This window comes from Oratosquilla oratoria, chromosome 33 (genome assembly GCF_046742065.1).
Source record: "Oratosquilla oratoria isolate Oo_2021 chromosome 33, ASM4674206v1, whole genome shotgun sequence".
Taxonomy (NCBI): Eukaryota; Metazoa; Arthropoda; class Malacostraca; order Stomatopoda; family Squillidae; genus Oratosquilla; species Oratosquilla oratoria.
The window spans coordinates 12,323,382-12,333,381 of record NC_134809.1 but is presented as its reverse complement, the minus strand read 5'-3'; the positions used below and the strand labels follow the sequence as shown (position 1 = coordinate 12,333,381).

The following is a 10,000-nucleotide window of genomic DNA, read 5'->3' as shown; positions in this document are numbered from 1 at the left end:
TACTCACATATGCATGCATGTATACACATACATACATATGTGCGCGTACACACATACACACATACACACACACACACACACACACACACACACACACACACACACACACACACACACACACACACACACACACACACACACACACACACACACACACACACACACACACACACACACACACACACACACACACACACACACACACACACACACACACACACACACACACACACACACACACACACACATATATGTATATATTTATATATACACATAGAGAGACGCGAATACACATGCACATCAACTTACATAAGCACATTCACATACATATACCTACGCACGCATACACACACGACACATGGAAGTAAATATTTCAATCGAATGAAATATATATATATATATATATATATATATATATATATATATATATATATATATATATGTATGTATATATGCGCAGAAGAAATCACTTGAACGCGTGATTCTAATTATCCCGAAAAACCACAAGGAAAATAACAAAGGAACAAAATGTACGATCAATTCAGTATTGCGAATATATCTATATATATATATATATACATACATACATACATATATATATATATATATATATATATATATATATATATATATATACATATATATATATATACATATATAAATATGTATTCGCAATAATGAATTGATCGTACATTTTGTTCCTTTGTTGTTAATTTTCTATAGATTAATGACCAGGTATTGGATTCGTGTCAACAATGTCGATTCATTTTTAGCTCTGGATATTTTATCAAATGAATATTTAAGTCACTGTCATAAATGCCGAATATTTTTCAGCAAAGCTTTTAAATATTAAGAAAAGTTTATGAAAAAGACTAGGGACATATTACTCGGATTATTATCTTTTCAAAGTTATCTAGATATAAGTGTCCATTAGATACAAATAATGGCTCAGGACGATATGAAGGCTTTGTACGCATAATTCTAAGAATTGGTAATGCGAATAATGAGTAGAATGATGTTATCTGTCGACTTTACTGAGCCACATATTAAATATCTAGTATTAGTACATCACAGAATGAGTGCATAAATTAATTTGTATTGTTAGATAATACTATTTAGACTTTTGATATGCTTACTTAAGTTTGATAACTTTTCCCAAACAGTTAATCTTATGAGTGTATCTTAATTAGAAATCAACCTTGTGAGGAACATTCTGCTTCAGGCCACTAAAACGCTTCTTCCCCCAAATAAGAAAGCATCGATTTGCTGAACAAATCTAAGAACAAAGCCTCTCACAGATATTTGACCACAAAAGCTTCAACACTTAAAAAAATAAATTCTCTTGAGAACTTAAAAGGCCCTATGGGAAAAATAGATGTAAGAGGCCGGTAGTGTACGAATGGAAATGAGCTAGGGCAGTAGACGCCTGCTCGAGGGCAATGTTATGTCTAGGTGAGGGCGACGTTTGTCTATGTAAACACACCGACGGTGGTGACTGTTTTTATAATCGCTTATGAATCACAACATTGTAAGCGCGGGTTACCTTCGTTTGACTAATGCTGAGGTAAACAATTTTTGCTAGTGGCATTGAAATGGCTTTCCGGATTGGTGCAAGGTGCAGAAGGAGAAAAAAACTATTGGTGCAGGAATTCAAAGTCACGCCCATAAGGAGTGACATTTATTTGAGAAGTCACCGGGGATTGGTTTAGAAAAATTAGTGACGTCAGACGAAGGTAGCTCAGCGTAAGATACGGGATCTCTTCAGACGTTCTATAGAGAAGAGATAGAGAAGATATAGAGAGGGTGTAGAGAGAGGATCAGGAGACGATGTAGAGACGAGAGAAAAGAGATCCCGAGTGTAAGCTGAAGGTGAAATTACAGTGAAAGAAGAAAGAAAATTCACCTCCCTTTTATTAACCCAAAGGACGAGAGGAATAGGCATGGGGCCTAGAAAATAGTGAGACTACAGGAAAAAGAAGGCATTGGGCCTACTACTTAAGAGGAACTTGAATATTAGTGAACCTCACGTAACGAGAGGCAAGGGGCCTCGAGACGAGTGATATTACAAGTCAAATTTAAGTGACAGTGGTGACTAGGGGAGGTGAAAGTGGTGCTCAGCGGTGGAACGAAAGATCTGGGTGTTAAACACCTCCGAAGAGAAGTGGCGCCTGAAGTCTACGGGAACAAGACAACCAAAATCAAGAGTGTATTACGACTACGAGAGAAATCTACAACTTCAAGTAACTGCTACGTTGGGAACAAGCATTCTTCAAGATTCTTCAAGGAGATCATCATCTACAAGGCGGTCTTCAAGGCAGAGTGTGTGATGGAGGAGGAACAACGTCGTTGAGGAATGACAAGACCGTAGAAGGACGTCGAACCAGACATTGACATCACGAAGCGACATCGCAAGCAGCCAGGCTAAAGCAAGGTATTAGTAAAGTATGAGTACCCCTCAGAATTCTAACGTGTTGAGACACGAAATTCACACATCAAATACAAATATTCCAAAATTCACAGGAGAGTCTAACACATATGGTGTAAACAAGTTCCTAAACCTCATTGACACTCTTATAGTTAGTAAAAATATAACAAACGAGAATCGTAAGATTGAGATTCTCAAGGAGAATATAGATCCAGAGCATGGAAGGGCGAGGTTTGTCATTAACTTCCAGCAAATGGAATCAATTAATCAATATGATGATTATAAGAAGGCATTTATCAAGCATTTCATGTCCAAATGTGATCAGGATCCTATTAGATCATTGGTAAAAATGATTAAGGAAGTTAGGACAAGTGAAACTGACACAGAGTACTTAGCTAGATTAGATAGATGGTCAAAAGACATGAATTCTATCTTGAAAGATTCAGACTGGATAGAAAGATCTAGTGAGAAGATGAAAATCTCACAGGTAATCAAATTGATTACATTTAGCTTATTGACAAAGAATTCTGATGACTTAACAGCAGAAAGGCTGTACAAAGATTTAAAATCAAATATCTGTTTAGGAGAAGTAGATTATCTTCTTCAAGGATACAGTGAGACCAGAACAATAAACCCATATGTAATGCCTATAAATCAACATAGCCAATATAGGAACTCTAGAGAGTTTAAGAAAACAGAAGTAGGACATAGGCGGCATGCTAGAAGTCCATCTAGGGATAGGGATACCAGAATCCTTTGTTTTAATTGTAATGCATGGGGACACAAGGCACAAGAATGTTTTTATGGGATTATTTGCAGAAATTGCAAATACGAAGGTCACAATGAGTATCAATGTAGGAACCCTCCATTCTGTATTTACCATAATAAAATCGGACACAGAACTCATGAGTGCCGAAATTTTCGGGTACCCCCAGGGCTAAGAGGAAAACCCCCAGACACAGAATAAACCATTTCAGACCTCCCCATATATATACCGATAGGCGGTATTGTGTTAAATATGGGAATGCAAGGGAGATGAAAGAAACTGACAAACTGATAATTACTGTTGGTAAAACTTCTGTAGGACCTCTCATTGCGGGTAAAGTGTTCAATAAGCCTATTCAAATTTTTATTGATACAGGGTCTGTAGTTAATGTAATTACTAGTAAAGTTTTAAACCAGTTGAACCCAGGAGTGAAAATGTTGGAACCAATCCGTTACACATTGCAAGGTGTAACTGGAAATCAGTTAAAAACATTAGGCAAGATTGAGCTAGAAGTTGCCTTATATACAAATGAACAATTGTACATCCCAGTGATAGTGGTAGAAGAGTCTGTTTTTCCAGGAGATTTATTGATAGGATTTGCAACTATGAGAAAAGAAAACATGGTAATTTGTCCTGCTGACTTAGGAATTTTAGTGAAGTCACAGTTAATCCCATTCTTAAATCAACCAGACTTAAGACCAGTGACAGGAATCAATGAATCCTTAGATAACATTTCTATCCTAGATAGCGAGGCCGAGCGGTCCAACCCTACAGAAAGTAAAACAATTTGTGAACCCAACTCAGAAGTTCAGGAAATCCCAGAGATTACTAAATTATTAACCACAGATGCCTTGAGAATTGCAGATTGCGGATTAACAAGGTCGACATTGTTACATCCCATGTCAATTAATAAGGTTGAAGTGTGTTTGAAAGGAATCAATGTAGACTCTGAAGTAATTACAGTCCCAGAAACAGTTAAACTTAAAGGATTGAAGTGGGACTCAGGGATTTATAAGACAAATAAGAACAGAGTAGAAGTATTAGTAATTAATACTATGAATAAAGAGATAGTTTTAAAGAAAGGTACACAAATAGGATGTATTCAGGTGTGTACTAAACCTATTAAGATTTTAAATGAGAATAGTGAGGAGATAGAATTACCAACTTCATCAATTTGCTCAGTACAAGAAGGCATAGACTTAAGAAATAGATATAAAGAATTATTACAATCAACTAATTGCCCTGAGTTGGATGAAGCTTTATTTGCTTTGCTTATGAAACATAAAAAAGCAATTGCTTTGCCGGGGGACGCCTTAGGCAAAACAACTGTTTTAAAACATCACATTAAGTTAAAACCAGGAACACAACCTATCTACATACCAGCCTACAGAGTTCCTCACTCTAGATTAGCTGTAGTAGATAAACTCATCACTGAAATGTTATCACAGGATATTATTGAACATAGTAAGAGTGAGTGGAATTTTCCGTTGATCTTAGTACCAAAGTCTGATGGGACTATGCGACCAGTTATTGATTACAGGGAACTGAATAAGCACACCATTCGTGACAGGTTACCATTACCCATTATCGGTGACATTTTGAGAAGTTTGGGAACTGAGAATAGATATTTTAGTACTATAGATATCAAATCAGCTTTTTGGCAAATAGAATTGCATGAAGATTCAAGAGAGTTCACAGCATTTTCTACTACAACAGGACATTATGAGTTCAAGAGAATGCCATTTGGGTTATGTAATAGTCCATTAACTTACATGAGATTAATGAATACTATCCTAGATGGATTGTTAGGAAACACTGCCAGTGTATTTCTAGATGACATTTTAATAGTTTCTCAGACTGCAGTGGAGCACTTTAAGAAATTAGATTTGATATTCTCAAGACTAGGAGAAGCTGGGTTAAAAGTAAAACTTGAAAAATGTAAGTTCTTGCAAGACAGTGTCAATTACTTAGGACATAAGATAGACAGACACGGACTAAGTACAGTAAATTCAAAGGTGGACGCTGTCAAGAATTTTCCAGTTCCGACCAATGTAGACAAGGTTAGGAGCTTTTTGGGATTAACAGGATATTATAGAAAATTCATTCAAAGTTATGCTGACATTGCTAATCCACTAAGTTCTTTGTTGAGAAAGGACTCAAAGTTCATATGGGGACCTGCGCAACAGCAAGCTTTTGACAAGTTGAAAGATAAACTCACAAGTTCACCTATTTTAATTTTCCCCGACTATGAAAAAGAATTTATTCTTTGTACTGATGCGTCTGACATAGGGTTAGGAGGCATACTAATGCAAGAGAGAAATGGAACTTTAAAACCCATAGCTTACACATCCAGACTTTGTAATAGTGCGGAGAGAAACTATTCTATAACTGAAAGAGAAACTTTAGCAGTAATTTATTCTTTAGAAAGTTTTAGGGATATGATACTAGGGTATCCCATCAGAGTTTGGACTGATCACACAGCTATTCAGAACTTATTTAAGCATAAGAATCTTAGAGGCAGACTTGCTAGATGGTTTGCGATACTTCAGTGCTATGATGTTCAATTTAATTATATTCCGGGTAGAAGGAATGTAGCAGATCCACTTTCTAGAAACATTAGTCAACCAATGACTGGGACTGGATTGATTAATTTTGTTTGTAGTATAGAAGAGTTAGTAACTTTAGATGAAGAAACGCTAATAAGAGAACAGGGAGATGATGAGACATGTGATTCAATAATCAAGCATTTGATGAACCCAAGAGGAGATCCTCCAAAGCTACCAAAGGGGTATAAGATAGAGGAATTTCATTTGATTAATGGAATTTTGTATAGGAAAACATTTGTAAATGGGAAAGATATTTCTAGAGGTCAAGTAAATCAGTTGGTTATACCACAAACTCTGGTGAATGAGATATTGAAGTTACTTCATGATAGTGATTGTAGTTCACATCCTGGAAAGGATAAAACATATAGACAGGCACAACTTAAGTACTTTTGGTTAGGTATGAAGAAAACTATATATGATTATATAGAAAAATGTGTAAAATGTGTAAAGGTGAAGGGAAATACACCAAAACCTGCTCCTATACTCACCTATCCCATTCCACAGAAACCTTGGGAAAGAGTTCACATGGATACTTTGGAATTACCACTAACCGAGAACGGCTTTAAATACCTATTTGTTGCTATTGATTATTTTTCAAGATTTTGTATATTACAACCCATAATCAATAAGAAAGCTGAAACTATTGCTTCCGTAATCTATGATCAGATAATCTGTAATTTTACTACACCTAACATCCTAGTTTCAGATAATGGGACTGAATTTAATAACAAAATCTTGGAAAATCTATGTAATGTGTTCCACATCAAGAAAGTCAATATACTCGTTAACCATCCCCAAAGTAATGGAGTAGTAGAAAGGTTAAACAAAAAGATAATTATATGTCTTAGAACACTAATAAGTCCTCATAGTGTAACTTGGGATACTTGGATTCCTTGTGTTAAGTGTACTCTGAACAATCAAATTAATGTAGCAACTGGGGATACACCTCATTTTATAATTTTTGGGGAGGACAAAACTCTGCCATATGAAATGTTGACTGCAGAGCAAAAACCCATATATAATATGGATGATTATATATCCAATAGGATAAATACTCTTCAAAGTATTCACCAAAGAGTTAGGAAACATATGCAGGTGTATTCACAAGAGATGAGGGAACAACAACACAAAATAGCTCGTAAACTAGAATTGAAAATTGGGGAATTAGTAATGGTCAAAGCAACCTCACCCAATAATAAACTTTCACTAAGGTACACTGGTCCATATAGGGTAATTGATTCTGCAGGTGGAAACAAGTTTAAACTTAAACATTTAGAATCAAGAGAAGAATTGGTAGGACATTTAGATGACATAAGGAAAATTAGCTTGCAGATCTATGAAGATGATTATAGTAATACTTTGTGCATAAATATTGATAACCCTGGAGAATATGGAGAATATTATAATGATATTTTTCAAGAGTTGAACATTAATCTTGATGTATTTTACAGATAGTATTGACCATTTGTATGTATTTGGGATGGGAGACCTAAACAACTGGAACTTGGTGTCAAGCAGATACATGGAAACCTAAAACCTAGGATCTGCTCTTGTCAGACTTGGAACCTTAAGGACTTAAGGACCTCTCATCTGAGTACACACATGAGTATTGTGATCATTTTAAAGTAATAAGTCTTTGAAAATGAAGTGTGTTGGAAATAATATTGAACAAGAAGAGACACTCGAACTCTAGATTAGTGTGTTTTGCAAATTAATTGCTATTGAAAAGATGATAAAACCATTCAGAATTTAAAGTTAGTGCTCATAGTGAATTTTATAATCAATTACATCCTTACTGTAGACAATCTAAGAGAAAGCATGATCTCTTTTGTGTTCGAGAGGCTTCACATGAACTCTCTGGTTAGGAATATGTCTGTTATGAACAATTGTCATTACCAACGAATTTTGGTAGACCAGATCCCTCATTGTAACATACAAGGATCTCATTACCTGTTTTTCCCTAACAAGACAAAGGTATCAATAAATTGTCCCGGGTTGAGTCCTAAATTGGATTTGGTTGAAGGTCTTGTCTCTATTCAAGATAACTGCGAATTGCATGCAGACACTATTTCCACCATTTCTAATACCCTTAATACAATGCATTTAACCGAGGACACCTACATTTCAACCTTCAACTTCACATTGCCTGAAAACTCCCCTCCCTTGAAAATTAAGAGAAGACCATTGTCAAGATCTCCCTCAAATGATTTACCTATGCTACCACTCCTTATCATACCCTTACTTTCAGTGTTAGTGGCAGCACTGATTGCCTTTGTTGTATTCCGGAGAATGGCTCTGTCAAAGCAAATCAACCATGTAACCGCTTAATTCAATACCTTATATATATTGAGATGCATGTTATTCACATTTATAGGTATTATGTTTATGTATTATTCACAATTTATTGCATGAATGATGTATTTTGGAGGGTAGATTAACAATTACGCAAGGGTAGATTAGCTTATTCTAGAAATATATTAGCAAGCCCTGTAAGAGGGAAATAAGAATTGGTCGGGACGACCAAGGGTAGCTGCCGAGCCCTGTAAGAGGCCGGTAGTGTACGAATGGAAATGAGCTAGGGCAGTAGACGCCTGCTCGAGGGCAATGTTATGTCTAGGTGAGGGCGACGTTTGTCTATGTAAACACACCGACGGTGGTGACTGTTTTTATAATCGCTTATGAATCACAACATTGTAAGCGCGGGTTACCTTCGTTTGACTAATGCTGAGGTAAACAATTTTTGCTAGTGGCATTGAAATGGCTTTCCGGATTGGTGCAAGGTGCAGAAGGAGAAAAAAACTATTGGTGCAGGAATTCAAAGTCACGCCCATAAGGAGTGACATTTATTTGAGAAGTCACCGGGGATTGGTTTAGAAAAATTAGTGACGTCAGACGAAGGTAGCTCAGCGTAAGATACGGGATCTCTTCAGACGTTCTATAGAGAAGAGATAGAGAAGATATAGAGAGGGTGTAGAGAGAGGATCAGGAGACGATGTAGAGACGAGAGAAAAGAGATCCCGAGTGTAAGCTGAAGGTGAAATTACAGTGAAAGAAGAAAGAAAATTCACCTCCCTTTTATTAACCCAAAGGACGAGAGGAATAGGCATGGGGCCTAGAAAATAGTGAGACTACAGGAAAAAGAAGGCATTGGGCCTACTACTTAAGAGGAACTTGAATATTAGTGAACCTCACGTAACGAGAGGCAAGGGGCCTCGAGACGAGTGATATTACAAGTCAAATTTAAGTGACAAAATAGAAACTACGTTTTATACAATGTTTAAAAATGTTCAGGGCCATATAATTATGTCTATAGTACATGCGTTAGTGACATAAAAATATTTCATCAATATTTATTGTAAGGAAGTTGAGTAATACAATTCATAGATAATATAAATATCGTCTACAGTATTTGATAACTGAAATTAATAACTATCTAATCTTCCTGGTTCTATGATGATACTAATGATAGTATGAAAGATAATGCATTGTATAATATATATATATATATGTATACATAAAACTAGGGCTTTTTCATCTTACAAGGGGGTTATCCAAAATCGAAGGCATAAACCCATTCCCACTCATTTCATCCTCACATACTCCACTCACATTTACCCTTCCTCCCTCCCTCTTTTATTTGCTCCTCCTGGATGACGGGTCATCCCTGCATCTCGCCCATTTCCCTGGGTCAGAAGCAATGCAGCAAGACGCAGCAACTCCACAGTAAGGCCGCTTCATTTAATCGGTGATCGCCTCTCTCCGTCCCCTCATGCAGAAAAGGAGAGGACGGAGAGAAATCCCTCAGGGCTGAGTCTAAATGTCATTCACACACAGCCACTCCCATACCCCCCCTCCCCACCCACTCCCTTCCATGCATCGCAGCATTATCCATACACAACCATTTTCTATACACAACCATTTCCACTTACCTCCTATCTTCTGTCTTCTCCCTTCCTACCTCAACTGACATTCCCCTCTTTACCAGTGTCCCTTTTACCCCCATCCATCCATCTCATCCTTGGTCGCCCCCTCATGTTCACTCCATCCATCTCTGCCTTCCACACCTCTTTTACTAATATTTCTTCATTCATTTTTTACATGTGTACAAACCATCCCAATACTTTTTCCTCCACCCTATGTCCCAGCTCTCTTTCCAACCCCATCTCCTCTTCACCTCTCCATTTCTCACAGCCTAGTAACCCC

General features: G+C 36.8%; 1 protein-coding gene across 6 annotated transcripts in view; it reads right to left on the bottom strand.

Annotated features, from left to right (window-relative positions):
- LOC143017755 (orexin receptor type 2-like) overlaps nt 1-10,000 on the bottom strand; it is a 460,398-nt gene that overhangs the window by 11,292 nt on the left and 439,106 nt on the right. The gene's annotated exons all lie outside the window — the stretch shown is intronic.